General features: G+C 49.7%; 1 protein-coding gene across 1 annotated transcript in view; it reads right to left on the bottom strand.

The window, feature by feature from the left end:
* PROX1 (prospero homeobox 1) overlaps nucleotides 1–4779 on the bottom strand; it is a 49815-nt gene extending 45036 nt beyond the window's left edge. The window contains exons 1-2 of the mRNA XM_059841063.1: nucleotides 4559–4779; nucleotides 4215–4339 (exon numbers count right to left, since the gene is read on the bottom strand). The gene's annotated coding sequence lies outside the window, so the exon portion shown is untranslated. The remainder of the gene's footprint in view (nucleotides 1–4214; nucleotides 4340–4558) is intronic.
* Nucleotides 4780–14641: the final 9862 nt, after the last annotated feature.

The raw sequence follows: 14641 nt of genomic DNA on the forward strand, positions 1-14641 counted from the left end.
TCAAGGGGAGCGGAATGGCATGTAGAGCGGGATGCAAAATCCCAGCCACAATGGGCAGAATTCAAGACTGATTAGATTAGAACTGAATAAATAAGGAAATCTTGGGGAGGGGGAGAAATAATTAGGAAGTGTGTGTCCTTTAGACAGTCACCAGTACTTTGGCTGCACATTGTCTCAAAACTCTATTTTATACCTCTAAAATCTCTGCCCAGTTCTCCAGAAAAACAGAGCTGGCAAGACAGGCTTTGGTTGTCAAGATCTACGTAGAAATCTCCAGAAGCACCACTTCTTTCCGAATTGCAGAGTTTTAAATTTGTGAAGGTTAAATTTGGTTTATGCATTGCTTTTGATACTCCTCGCACGCCAGGTGTAGTTTATGTTAAATTCACTGGCCACATCTCCAGCCTCAACTCGCACAACGTGGCTTCCTCGGAAACCAAACGTTTTCCACGCCAATGGAATTAAAAATCATACCAAGGACCTCAGCGCTTTCTATGTCCATCCAAAAATATAGCAGTAGTATTTAATTAACAATTTACTTTCAAATCTTTTGTTTAAGGAGATATGATTACAATGTAGCTATGAATAACCTCTTAACAGCACAGCAGCTACAGACATGGGTTTATTTCGAATCCATTTGATATGCATTGACATTTAAAATGGAAACAGATTAATTTCTAAGTCTCAAAGAGTTGCTGCTACCAAACCTTTGGCAAGAATGGTTTGTCAAAATGAGTATGATGTCAGGTATTTAACCATATTCACTATTAATAAATCAGTTTTTGTAATCAATTGTGTTAACTCATCTTGATCTAGAAAGATGTTGATCATTTTCTCCTAGAATAATTCAAACACCTACAGGATGCAAAGGAGATGTAAATTCAAATGCGCTCTCGTCAGCCCCTTTGAAGAACCCTAGCCTAACCTGAACAGCCATTAAATACACAGCACAAGAGTGCTAAACTTGATGGATATGCTTGGATGTATTCAAGGAGATATCAGTTTATACAGCTGAAATCGTTCCCATCTTTTCACAAGCCGACTACTTTCGTTGGTCCAGAGTCTGCCTGCTTCATGTCAGCCCATTATGCCAATACCACGCAAGAAATTTAACATGCTTCTGCTAATAGAAATAGTTAGATCTTACACTCTAACGTACTACACAGGGTATGGCTTTGCCAGAATCAGCCAGGAAGCACAGGATGAAAATTATTCTAGTCAACAGCATTTCATGCACAAAACCACAGCTAAAATTTGAAGAACAGATGACATCTGTTCACCATATCTGTTCAGTGCTAAAATCATATCAGCCACTAATGAGAAACTGCTACCTTTTTGCACAGCTCTGACACAAGCTTCCTTGGGAGAAAGTACTACCTTTCTGTATAGTTCTAACATAAGTTTTCTTGGGAGAAAAGATTATCCAACTCCCTTAGCCAAGATGCCTATCAAGGAATTTGAAACAAGGCAGTAAGAATGAGGTACTATTTGGGCAGTAAAAAACTACTTTACTAGGATTTCTCCAAAAGAAGAAGCAGCACCAAAAATCAGTGCCTGATTTGCTTCAAAATTATGCTGCTTGCTCTTTAACCTTAAAGGAAAAAGCAACCCTTGTTTTATGAACCTGGTGATACCCAGGGCCCAATAGAGCAAGGTATTCAGCAATTCCTATGAATGCCAAACATCCGCAATTCCCATCAACTACAGAGCTCAGTAACAGGAGGGATTCGGCATCTCATTAGTTCAGGCCTTTAAACTGGGGAGATGCAGGGCCCTCCATCACATAGCCGTGCTCAGCACTGCTTGAGGAAACAGATCTTTTGAATGAGAAAAAGAAATCAAGCTGCTCAAAGTAGAAAACTGAAAACATTTTCCTCCTCTCAAGCCAGTTTGGTCCTTGTTATTTCACTGATCATAAACAAAATAATTCACATGGCCTCTGTGTAGAGACAATACTGAAAGGTTCTCAAGATTCCTACTCCGAATTCAGCCCAAATTTTCCAATATACTATTTTTTCCATGCTACGTGATGTCATTACATCACAATTCTTAAATTACTTAATTTAGCAGTTAGGCTGCACTTTGAGTCAGAATAAATCACTATTTAGAGACTACAAATTGCAGCATTTACAATTCTGCCCTGAATCAAATTAAACTTTTCAATTTGAAAATGTGTCCATTCTTATGAACATCTCAATTTATCAAGCAATCATAAAAGAGATAAGTTATATAAAGTGAGAGGCCTCAGAGTTCAGCAGGCAAGGAAGTTAACTGTATATACCGACAGTGCCATTCAGCGAATGCAGAATACTTTACAGAATAATTTAATAGGGAGCTGTTAGTGAAAAGTATATACATTGTACTTTTTATCACAGTTCAACTCCTGAAATGTTGATACTCTGTCTACCCTTGAGTATTAATAAACATTTCACAGAATATGACATTGCTGCTAGAGGTAAACTCTGGACGAAAAGCAGATAAAATAAATGCAAAATGAGCTTGCAGTGGTCGTAAACTTAAAGTGATTGATGGCAACTCAGAGAAAAACTGTGACAAGAAGACATAAAGGACATGTACCACATGCAAATCTACGGCTACGTATAATTCATCCTGCATATTGCCAAACCTCTACAGGCAATCGAAGTGACAAATAATCTGAGCTTTTACACCTCACGGTGACATAAACATGTTTCTGTGTCCGGCACTCAACAACACAGCACCTTCTGCCACCACGCTATGGCCACAGATGCGTGGATGTGTTCCACGTGCTCCCCACCCGTCCCCAGACCCGGATGATGGGTTTGGGGTGACACTCGCCATACAGCCAGAAACACCACGGAGTCTGCTGAGCGCTCGGGACCTGTGGGAAACTAGCGGCTTTCCAAAGCTCGTCCTGGCAACTTTTGCCCGACATTCAAGGGCACCTCTAGTCTGCAGCCGTGTCCCTTGTCAGCCCTGACTGAAATTCCCTACTTTGTCAAAGACATTAAGTTAATATCCCACGTACCTGCTCTTCCGCGGCCGGGGCACAACCACAAGGACGCAACGCTGGCCCCTCGGGGAGCTCCATCCCGCCTCGGCCGCGCCTCCCGCGCCCCCCGCACGGCCCGCGGACACGGATCCCGCGCCGCTTCCCGCTGCTGACCCCGCCGCCTCGGCTCTCCCGGCACAGGGACCCCCCAGCCCCGCTCCCCATCCGCACCCCCCGGCGCGCACCTGCCCGCGCCCCGCGCACCTGCCCCGGCCCGCGGCGCTGCCCTGCCCCACCAGACACCGCGCAGGGACCGCGGGGGTCCGCGCAACTTTCTCCCTCTCTGCAAAGAGCCGCGGGCCCCGGGGCGGCCCCGCTCCGCCCTCGCGGAGTGCCCGGTGCCGGGGAGCTGTGGCCCGGAGCCCGTCGGGCCGCCCGCTCCAGTCGGGCCCCGCGATCTCGGCGCCCCCCCAGCCCAGGCCGCGCCCCCCCGGCGCTACCCTGCGCGCCCCCTCCGCGCAGGCCCCACGCCCCCCAACACCGCTCCCTCCTGCGCTTTAACTCCGTGCAAACACATGGCAAAGTGAGCCGGGTCACTCAGCCGCTAAACAGAAAATCGAAAAAGCCAAGAAAGATCTCCATCAACGGCTAAGAAAGAATTAAATCCCCCCCGGAGGAAAAAAAATCAACAAACAACAAGCAAACAAATAGAAAGTACCAATAATCCTAATCTTTTCCCAGATCAAGGCTCTTATCCCGCGACTTGCATTTGATCTCTTCTCATGTGCTCGCTACCTACCACTCAAATCCCATTTTCTATACATTTCCACCATTCGCGGCTCGTCCCACTCTTGGAAATGAAAAAGTAATTGCAAGGGTAAGAAGAGTAAGAATAAGAAGTCCCTGTCCTTCCCGGCTTGGGTTAAAAAGGAGAAGTAGCGACATGCAAATGACAGGCAAATTGGAAGAGACAAAAAGCAAGGCTGCTATAATAAACAGGACAAAGAGGAGGCTCGGAGGAGCGGAGCAGGAGTTTAAAGCGGGGATGGGGAACTTCGGCGGGGACGGGGGGAGAAAGAAGCTCGGAACAACAACAAGAAGCCAAATACTCGCTGCGCTTTCCGTCCCCGCAAAAATGCCCTCCAACCCACGGAATAAAATAAAGAGCGGTCCACAAAAGGTGGCAGCGAGAGAGCGAAGGGGAAGGGGAGGAGGATCACCTAACAACGAGCAGGTCACTTACTCTTCAGCCCTGGGCAGGCTACGGTGAGCGCTCCATCGGGCTCCTTACCGCTCACAAATCCTTACCGCTTTATCTACCGGGGAATTAAAACTACTCAGCTAATAAAGTCACTGCAATTTTGCCCCCTGGAAAAAGAAGCACAGGTTTGATAACGGTGATCAATATTTTGCTGGGGATTTCATCACCGCCCCCCTCCCCCCGGACCATTTAGAGCAGCCCAAGGAAGTGCGAATTTAGGGGTAAAAAAAAAAAAACAAACAAAATTAAAAAAACCCCAAAAGACCTGAAAAGGGCGAGAAAGCGGGGAGGGACGGAGGGGGCGCGGAGGGGGAGCGGGTACTTACTCGGTGCAAAGGCGACGAAACTGAGCCTCGCTTTTTTTTTTTGCCGGTGGAACGAGAGAAAGGGCGACACGCACACGCACATGCACACACACCACACGCGCCCCGCACACGCACACACGCACACGCGGACACGCGCGCGCAGCCGGCAGCCCCGCCGCTGATGAATATGATAATCGCGCGGGGGAGGGCGAGCACGGGCGGGAGCGCGGGCGGGCAGCGGCCGCGGGGCTGCGGGCGCCGAACGGAGCGGAGCGGAGCGGAGCGGCGGGCGCGGAGCGGGGGCGGCGGGAGCGGCGCGGGGCAGGGCTGGGCTGGGCTGGGCTGGGCTGGCCGAGCCGAGCAGCGCTCCGCACCGCCACAAGATTTACTTTAAGACACAGCTGAAGGAAACAGGAAGACTAGACGTCACACTCGGAGTGACGTGGGCCCGGCCCGGCGCCCAATCGGGAGGCTCCTTGGGACGGACGGGGGGGACGGGGAGAACTTGGCAGGAGCGGGGAGAGAGGAGAGGGGAGCGCGGGGGGGTTAGGGTCGCCCCGCCCCGTCCCCGCGGGAAGGTGGCGGCGGCCGCGCACCTGCGGCGGGGACGGACGGACGGACGGACGGACAGACGCGGGGCGGGAGCGCCGGCAGAAGCGCCCCGACGGGGCGCCCCGCTCACCTCTGCCGCGCACCGGCGAGGGGCGGACAACAGCCGCCCCGCGTGGAGAGGGGTGGGTGACAAACTTTAGGAGAGTCACCCCCGCGTGGGCGGGCGCTGCTCTGCGGTGCCCCATGCGGTAAAGTTTTCCGCGCGAGAAGGCTTCCGCAGAGCAGTGTCGGGGCCCCAGGGTGCGCCTCTTTCGCGCGTAAAGCATCGAGCGGTGCAGCAAACGCGCGTCTGCGGGCGCTGCCGCCCCACGCGGGTCACAAACTTCGGGAGATACGGGCCCGCGCCCGCCCAGCCCGCGGCACGGCCTCCCTCGCCGCCGTTCAGTGGCAGCGGCTCCGCCGCGCTTCGCGGGGCTGTCAGCAGCAGCCGCGCGGGCATTTTCCACGTGGGAGGCAGGAAATAAACACGAAATCAAGCATCAGGTTGCGCCGCGTGGAACAACCGGTGGTACTGAGACACAGGTCTTCGCTGCTCGCGGTCTCGGCCCCCTGCGCAGCACGACCCAAGTTTAGCTCAACCCTATCCCATCCCGCTCCCGGCCGGCTCCGGTGGAAAGCTTGGGGGGAAAAAACTTGGGAGATAAAAATACCCCACAATAGTGGATCTCGGCTGGTCCGGGCGGACCGTAACCTGTCGGGCGCGCTCTGTCCCGCCCGACCGCGGCTTTCCGCGGCGCGGGACAGGGAGCACCCGCACACTGCCCCTACCGCTGCGGAGGTTTGCCCGGCCGCTGCCGGCGGGGAGGTGAGGCTGAACGAGGGGAAACAGCCTCAGCCTTGCGGACAGCGGGGGATACACCAGGGAGCGGGAATAAAGTCCTGCGGAGGGCCGAGCGGCAGCGGCTGCAGGGCTCTCGGCGACAGGTAAGGACGGCGCTGCCTCGCCGGGCCCGTCCGCCCGCGCCTGCCCCTTGGGGCGGTGGGAGAGGGAGTCCCGAGTGGAGGGGAGAGCCGCGATGGGGCGAGGGCTGCCAGGGCAGGCGCACCAAAACTTGGCGCTCTGTGCCAGCGGCGAGGGGCCGGGCCGCACCTCGCCCCGTGCTCGCCCTGCTGCCGGTGCCGCCGCTGAGGCGAGCAGCTGCTCAGCTAGTCCCGCTTCCACTGTGAAGATCCGTCTCACTAGAGGGGAGCCGCGGCGCCGGGCCCCACGCCTGGGTGCGGACAGGAGGCTGTGCTGAGAGGGCTGCCCTCCGTGCCAAAAGTTTGGGAACCGGCCCGGGCAGCAAACCCGCCCTCCGGGGCCAGCCCCTGCCATGCCCGCGGGGGTGAAACGCGCCGGCCGCCGCCTCGGGCCGGGGGGCGGCTCCGCGGTGCCTCCGCGGCGGGGAGCGGGGTCACTAACGCGGGTGCATGAGTAACGCGACAAGCCACCGCAACCGATCTCTTAAGAAATCGCCTGGGACCGGCTGAAGGGACTGCGGGAGCTGTCGCAGGGGAGCTGCTCCGAGTTAAAAAAATTACATGTCCCTGTCGGTGCCGGGATCGCGAGGAGATGCGGCCGGCCGCACTCGCCCTAGAGCCCGGTACCCGAGCGAGGCGAAACCTTCGGCAGCGGCGGCGGCGCCCGGCCCGTCGGGGCTCGCAAGGCGGCAGGCGGGCCGGGGCCCGGCCGCTCGGGGCTCCCCGGCCCCGCGGCACTCAGAGAGCGGCTTCTCGGGGTCGGGGACGTCGCAAAAGCCCTGCTTTGCCGTGCCGCCTTCCGAGGCCCGGCCCGGGGCCGGCGCTGGCCAGCCCCGCGCTGTGAGTGACCCGGAATCCCCGGTGTAACGGGGCGCATCCCGGGACGCTGCGCTGCTGCCGCTTTGCTCCCGCAGTCCGAGCGCTGGGCGGCCCCGCATCGGTGCCCGGTGCCCGTGGCGCCCTCCAGGCCCGCGAAAGTGCCGGGACGGCTTTGCCGAGAATTATTTTAACGTGACACCTTTCGAAACAGGGGCACCGGGCTATCCGCTGCCGGGAGCGATGGCGCTGGGACGGCCCGACGGGGAGCGGCCGGGGCTGCGCTGCGCTCCGCGGGCGCGGAGAGGCGGCACGGCCGGCCCGGGGCAGGTCCCGCGTGTTCTTTCGGGGCTCGGCTGGCCGGGCTGACACACTCAGCCTCCCGGTGTAGCTGTAAGTGCTGCAGGGGCTGCGAGACAAGGGTGCAGAAGTGTGTCTGGACGCAGGAGGTGATAGGCTAAATTTGGCGGGGTAATGTCTCGCTTGTACGCTTTCCTTTTTTTTTTTTTTTCTCTTTTTGTATTGTTTGTTTGTTTTTTATTTTAAAGGACACCGGCATACTCCTAGAGAAGAAGCCGAACCGTGCAAATACAAACAAATAAGTAAATAGCTGCCTCTGACATTGTGCTCTCACTACCGGGTCTCACCTTAACTTCAACTACTGTTAATCTACCCAAAAGAAAAACTGAGGCTCTGGGAGTGAAGCGATGTCCCCAGGGTCAAATGGCAGAGCAGTGGCAGCCAGTCTGGCCCCAGGCGTGTGCGCAGGCTTCCACCTATTCTCCAGCCCAGCTGCCTCCTTTCCGTAGCTGCTTGCAGGTTACCTTCCTCCAGCCTGTGTCTTGCAACTTTTCCAAGTCTAAACCCACGGGCCCTACGATCTGCCACACCAGGAAGCACACCTGGAGTGAAATTCACACGTCCCGCTCCCCCACCATGTGGGGCACTGAGTGCTCCGACCCGCTCAGTCCTGGAGGATAGGCAGATAGCCTCTTAAGGAATGCAAGCTGATGATTCAAAGCTGAGCATTGAAAGTAATCCCCCACCCACTACCCAAATCTTAGAGTTGGAGGAAAAGCTTTTTTCCCCTCAAGAATTTAATCCCTCAGAAGGGGTCCATGCCAGCAGCTCATGTTCAGGATCCGTAGGAAGCAAAGCCATCCCTGGTGCCTTCTCTGGGACATGGTGGCTTGGGCAGTGTGGCAGGGCAGCCTCTGGCTGGTGTGTGTTGCTGTGTGGCTGTTTCTATACCTCACTGCCCCCACTCCCCTGAACACCTGCAACTGTGGTCCCTGCTTGCAACCTGTCATAGATTCCAGTCTGTCTGCGAGCTCCTGTACAAGTAAGTCCTGGGTCATTTTCCTAGTAATTAATAGGCTGTAAGGTAGACACTAGTCCTCTTCTTAGCCATTTCTAGGTTATGAGGCAGTTACACTGTTCATTTTCTAAATTATTGTGTTTTGAATCCAAATGAAAAGTAATCAATGTTCACGAAGTTTGGATGCAAAGCCTGTGTGTGCTCAGGTTTGTGGGTTCTCTTCTGCTCTCCTTAATGCTCGGTGTATGTCACAAACTTCAGGTCAAAATACTACCTGTCCTCCAGATATGAGGGTTGTCAGTTCTGAGTTCAAAACAAAAATCCTCCGAATTTTGGTGCTTCTGAAAAGTTTTGCTGCAAGTTGATGGCTTTCTGTGCTTGCATTCCATTTTTTAAGGAAATAAACAAACAGATGCAAGAAACTTGGAAAACTTTTGCAGTGTGCCCGTGACCATGAGTGATTCCTCTGCCCCTTTGGAGTCTGACAGCAAAATTGGAAGTGACAGGGGTATATTGTTGAAACTGCCTTTTCTTTGATCATTTTCCTTGCTGTGTCTGTTCCAACTAAATGAGGGAACAGGGCTACGAATACGTCAGGCTTTCTTTTTTATTTTCTTTTTTATTGTCTTTTTTTTTTTTTTTCAGGGGTGGGAAAGGTCCAAGTATTCTTGGGCATAAAAAGAACATCCCACAACCACAAAGGCCTGATTCTGCTCTTCTACTGATGTAAATTAAAAATAACTATACTTATATCAACAAAGCATCATCAGTCTGGGTGAGAAAGAGAACCATGTGCCTGATGTGTGTAATTGCTGAATTTAGAGCCTTCCCTTGCTTTCCTTTGCCTGGCTCCTCATTTCAAAAGGGAAACCTTTGGAAGAAAATGCCTTTAACCTGGAGAATGAATACAGCCTGATTCGGCAGAGTGAAATTTAATTCAAGAAACCAGTATTGAAGGAAATAGAATTGTTAAAAAAATAAAATTATTAAAAAAAAAAAAAAAAAGTCACAACCTCCAGAGAGGAGAAAGTGAACTAAACTAATCCTATTAAACATGGTAGCATGTTTCTGTGCAGCTCGCTGAGAGATTAAGCACAGGAAAAGGGATAAGTGCTGCTTCAGTTTCACTAAACTAATGTGACAACTTGTCATTGGAAATCTTTACAGCTTGTTAGCAGATGACTAGCTGATTCAGATATGTTTTCTACCATTTCCTTTGTGTCTGGGGGTGATGTTTTTTTCTTTCCTGTTCCTTTCTTATCCATACTGCTTTATTTTGCTTTTTAATCCTTCATGTCTCCTTCAAGTCAAAACATTTAACTTGCTTTAATCAATATTTTGTTTTGAAGATGTCCCTTGACCTTTTATTTGTGCAAATTAACCTTCAAGGGCAACTCATTCATTCATTAACCTCAGTGGGATGCCATATCCCTTGTACATGGCATTTTAGGATGCATAAAACATTTATGAATGTTTAGACATATTGCAGTGAATGACTGTGATACTGCTGTAGTTACTACTACTGCTCCTGTAATATATTATTTTTTCTTCCATCTCCCTCCTTCTTTCACTCTTTCATTCTTTCTTTTGTATTTTTTTCACTTTCTTTCTTTTAAAATTTCTTTTCTTTTCTTTTCTTTTCTTTTCTTTTCTTTTCTTTTCTTTTCTTTTCTTTTCTTTTCTTTTCTTTTCTTTTCTTTTCTTTTCTTTTCTTTTCTTTTCTTTTCTTTTCTTTCTTTTCTTTTCTTTTCTTTTCTTTTCTTTTCTTTTCTTTTCTTTTCTTTTCTTTTCTTTTCTTTTCTTTTCTTTTCTTTTCTTTTCTTTTCTTTTCTTTTCTTTTCCTTCTCTTTTATCTTTTGTCTCTCTCTTTTTTCTTACTTCAGTTGTTTGTGTTGTCAAGAAAAATAGCTAATCTGGGAGAAATGTTATCATTAGCAATTTCATTTCAAAAGCAGTTGTCTCAATGATTTAGAAACATATGCTGGGACTTCTCTTCTCTTCTCTTCTCTTCTCTTCTCTTCTCTTCTCTTCTCTTCTCTTCTCTTCTCTTCTCTTCTCTTCTCTTCTCTCTTCTCTCTTCTCTCTTCTCTCTTCTCTCCTCTCTCCTCTCTCCTCTCTCCTCTCTCCTCTCTCCTCTCTCCTCTCTCCTCTCTCCTCTCTCCTCTCTCCTCTCTCCTCTCTCCTCTCTCCTCTCTCCTCTCTCCTCTCTCCTCTCTCCTCTCTCCTCTCTCCTCTCTCCTCTCTCCTCTCTCCTCTCTCCTCTCTCCTCTCTCCTCTCTCCTCTCTCCTCTCTCCTCTCTCCTCTCTCCTCTCTCCTCTCTCCTCTCTCCTCTCTCCTCTCTCCTCTCTCTTCTCTTCTCTTCTCTTCTCTTCTCTTCTCTTCTCTTCTCTTCTCTTCTCTTCTCTTCTCTTCTCTTCTCTTCTCTTCTCTTCTCCCACCCTTCACTCTTTCCCTTGGCCCTCCCCCACCGGCAAAGGCATGATCGTTGAGTAAATGGAAAAAAACATTTTACAACATTAAAGGAAGGCTGTTTAGAAAAGGAAGGCCCTGCTGAGGTGTAGAGGAAGCCTGTTTATTAACACTGGACACCTCTTATCTCAGGCAGCTGCAGATGGATGTTCCTTTGGTAATTCCCACTCGGTGCCAAGTGGGGTTAAGCAGGGTAACCACCTTGACATGGGCTGGTGATCACCAGGGGATCATCGGCTCCTTCAGAGAGAAATTTTAGATGAAATTTAGGATGGGGGAGGGAGAACCATAAGACTTCAGCATATGCTTGCACGTGGCCACATTTACCTTTGTGGCTGTAAATTGCTTGCTGCCTGGTCCAGAGCCAGGTTTTGATTGAGAGATAAAGTAGTTCAAATCTGTCAATAATTAACTGTCACTCAATTAAGGCTTTCTTAACAAATTAGCACTTGGTAGCACCTAGGGTGCAGGTTTTTCATGGGAAAAGGCTGATGGGGTGATGTTGGCCATTAAGTTTGCCCACTGAGTATCAACTAATGTCCTGCTCAGTTTAAACACCACTGTGTAAATTTGGTGAATCGTTCCCAAACCCCATTCCTGCCAGGTTGCTTTTAAGACTAACTGTTTGTGCCCTCCCAGGCTCAACATTGCAGGTCAGTGCTAAATCAGAGCGCTATCACTGATTCATCAGGGCTTCCTGGCTGTCAGCCCTTTAGGAGCACCCTGATGTAAATGAGGCTGTAGGTCTGAACTTACAGAAATGGTGTGGGGCCCTCCTAATATGCTGCAGGTCCCTTAGAAAGGATGGATCAGAGTTCCATAGGCTGCCTCCAGTGTAGATCACTGTGATGTGTTTCTCACTCAGGGCCTTGGTCTCACCCCACCTGCTCTTTCCACTGGGTTGGTGCAAAGGTTGAAAGGGAAAACTCTTCCAACCACTTTATCCCATGAGGAAATTCTCATCCAAGCAGCCCCCACCCAGCTGTAACTTTGTTTCACTTCCATCCCCATGTGGCCCTGGATACCTGGGTCCAGCAACACTTGCCATGAAAAATGCCATCCATTTCCAGAAACATTGCAAAGCTCCATTTCTATGCTTCTCTCTCAGATTCCTGGAATAATCCTTCTGTGCCAATAGAGGAATTATTGGTGTTTCTTTGATAGCAGACATTGTGCTAGTTCCCTTTCATCCCTCTCTGAACTAGTTGTGCCATGGGTATGTCATCCCACTCTTCCTCTTAATTCTCCAGTCAGAAGTTAAAAGTGAGTGTCAGATGTCCTTCAGAGCCAGCAGAGCCATCCCAGCTCACATGAGCTGGTCTCCAGCCCCATGTTTGTGCACACTGCTGGATCGATGCTGCTGGGATGGGAATTCCCTTGGTTCTGAATTCACAGCAAGCAGCAGACTCTGGGAGCAGTGATCATTTGTCACATCAGTCCTGCCAAGGCAGGAGCTGCCCCTCCTGAGTCAGAAACTCCTCAGTCTGCTGAGTCCTTTGCTCTCAGTCAGCATCCGATTCTCCTGGTGCCACACGCAGTTGCACCTCCAGGAGGTGTAGCAGCCGAGTCTGTTGAGAGCTCCAGTGCAAACTCTGGCAGATGCAAGCTCTGATTCATGCTGTATTACAGGAAGGGCAGCTTCAGCTCTGATTCCTTCCTCTGACAGGGTTTATTCTCAGTATGGGTTTGGTTAAATCAGTCAGTCCTTACCTCACTGAATAGCTTTCCTTCTCTTTTGACCAAAGCACGCCTTACCTGCAGTGGGGGCCAAAGCAAGACTGGACAAAAGTTTAAAAACAAAATTTGGGAAGCTTTCCAGCTTGTTCTTTTTGAGTGAAGACCTTGGGGGATGCACTCTGTTGTCTCATACAAAAACTAATAATGTAAAAACTAATGCAGCTTTCTTTCTATCAATCATATTGGATGGAAGAACTGCCAGAGAGGGACAGATCTTAGCCAGCACCACCCCACCGAGGTTCAAAGATCTGAACTCTTTCAGCAACCTCCATGTGGAGATTTTAAGAGCACATTTAAAACATACTTTGTGCTGTCCTGTCCTGATACTTGCATTAAAAGTCTTAAGAAGTTTAAAACCATTGAGCAGGAGAAAAGGAAGCATATTTGATGGTTTCAAACTCTACCCTATCCTGTTGAATAATCAAAGCTGGGAATGTAATTTAGTTTTATAGACTTACATTCTATTGATTGGTTGAGGTTTTTAAGAAAGAGGAAGATATTTCTGTAGAGAGATTATAACCTGGGGGAAAGATATTTTTTTTTTCCTTGTGATCTGAATTAATTTGGCTTTTATATTATATAGGAACAGCTTTTCGGAACCTTTTGAAGAATTCTTTTCCAATAGTTATTCCCATTATCTGAAGAGTTCATCCAATCTGTCACCTCTAAGAACTCATTCTGGCAAGGCATTAAAGGACAACTTTTTCAGGGGCAGAGAGGCATCTAATGGCCTTTCAAAATATTTGCAAAAACTATACTATTAATTTTAAAAGAACCGAGGTGCCAGGGTGGTTCTGTAAGGTCCTGAACAAGCCAGTGGTTTTAGGAGCCTAGAGCAGAGCGTAGGTGTCCATATCCAAAACTGTCCCTGTGGATCATCCAGCTCAGCAGAGCAGCTCCCCAGGCACCACGCTGCTGTTTCTGTGCCTGCCAGAGCCGTCCCACGGCACGCAGATACCCGGGGACACCTTGGAATCCTTCGGGAGGCAGCAGGGGCTTTCCCCACACCTGTGGGCTCCAACAGAACCTCTCCCAGCCCTGCTTCCTTTGCGAGGCATCCTCATGGTGGTGTCAGCTCCCGCCTTCCACAGCAAAGCCCCCCAGTTAGGGTGTCTCCTCTAGAGGTGGGAAATCTGCATCTAACACTTGCCTCGTTCCAAAGATGTGCAAAGTCATGGCTCTCTTCTCTCTAAAAAAGTCTGTTGCCACCAGTCTGTGGGATGGGATCATTCCTACCCCTCCTTTGCTGTTTTGTTTGTTTGTTTGTTTGTTTGATTTCCAGTGACAGAAAGGGACCAAAGAATCACAGAATCAAAAGGAGAAAAAACAAATAAGCCTGACTTTGTGAAAAAGGCGATTAAACCAGGAAACACACTGTAAGAAGGGAACAGCACACTGCTTGCAGGACTGAGTATTTTACCATCTCTAATGGTTCTGCCAATGCAAAGCGCAGCACAGGCCCAGGGAGGAGGGCCTGGGAGTCCCTTTGCCCAGGTGATGATGCTCGGAGCCTGTTTGCAGTCCCGGCAATCTGTGAGTCTTTCTGAAATGCTGCACAGCTCTGCCGGAGTGGATGGAGGCTGTTGCAGCAATTAACGTAAAGGCACTAACATCTTTTATGGATTTTAGCCTTGAGTAGCTGAATCATTAGGTACCTACATAATGTAAAAATCATCCCACAGTGCCCTAAGCTCCCACTGAAGTTACTGTGTTTACATGCAGCACAGCAGGCCCAAAATAATGTAGGTGCCTTTTTATGAAAAGGAAATACATCCCTGACATAAAGGTCAAATGGCATTTATAACAACATTAATAATTTCAGAGGGCTGTGCTATTGAATTCCAGGAAAGATTGGACCTGTTTGGCAATACTGTTTAGTTGCTTTTACAACAGAAATACGCTGTTTACCTCCTGAGAGGTTCATAAGGAAAGAAAAATCCAATCTATATCAATGAGTAAGATATTTTCCTTACCAGAGATATTGATTTAAATATTGACTTCGCTGCTGGAGGGTTATTTCACTCCATGTTGCAGATACTCACTGTCAAGTGACATGTGTTTTATGTACTAATAAAAATGTGATTTCTGGCACAGTAATCTTATCTGGATGATTCTGATTTTTTGTGTTCAGTTTGGTCTGAAGCAGTTGTCCTTTCTAAAACTGAGTACTTATTTTCTTCTGCGTGTCCAT

The sequence above is a fragment of the Haemorhous mexicanus genome, chromosome 3 (genome assembly GCF_027477595.1).
Source record: "Haemorhous mexicanus isolate bHaeMex1 chromosome 3, bHaeMex1.pri, whole genome shotgun sequence".
NCBI lineage: Eukaryota > Metazoa > Chordata > Aves > Passeriformes > Fringillidae > Haemorhous > Haemorhous mexicanus.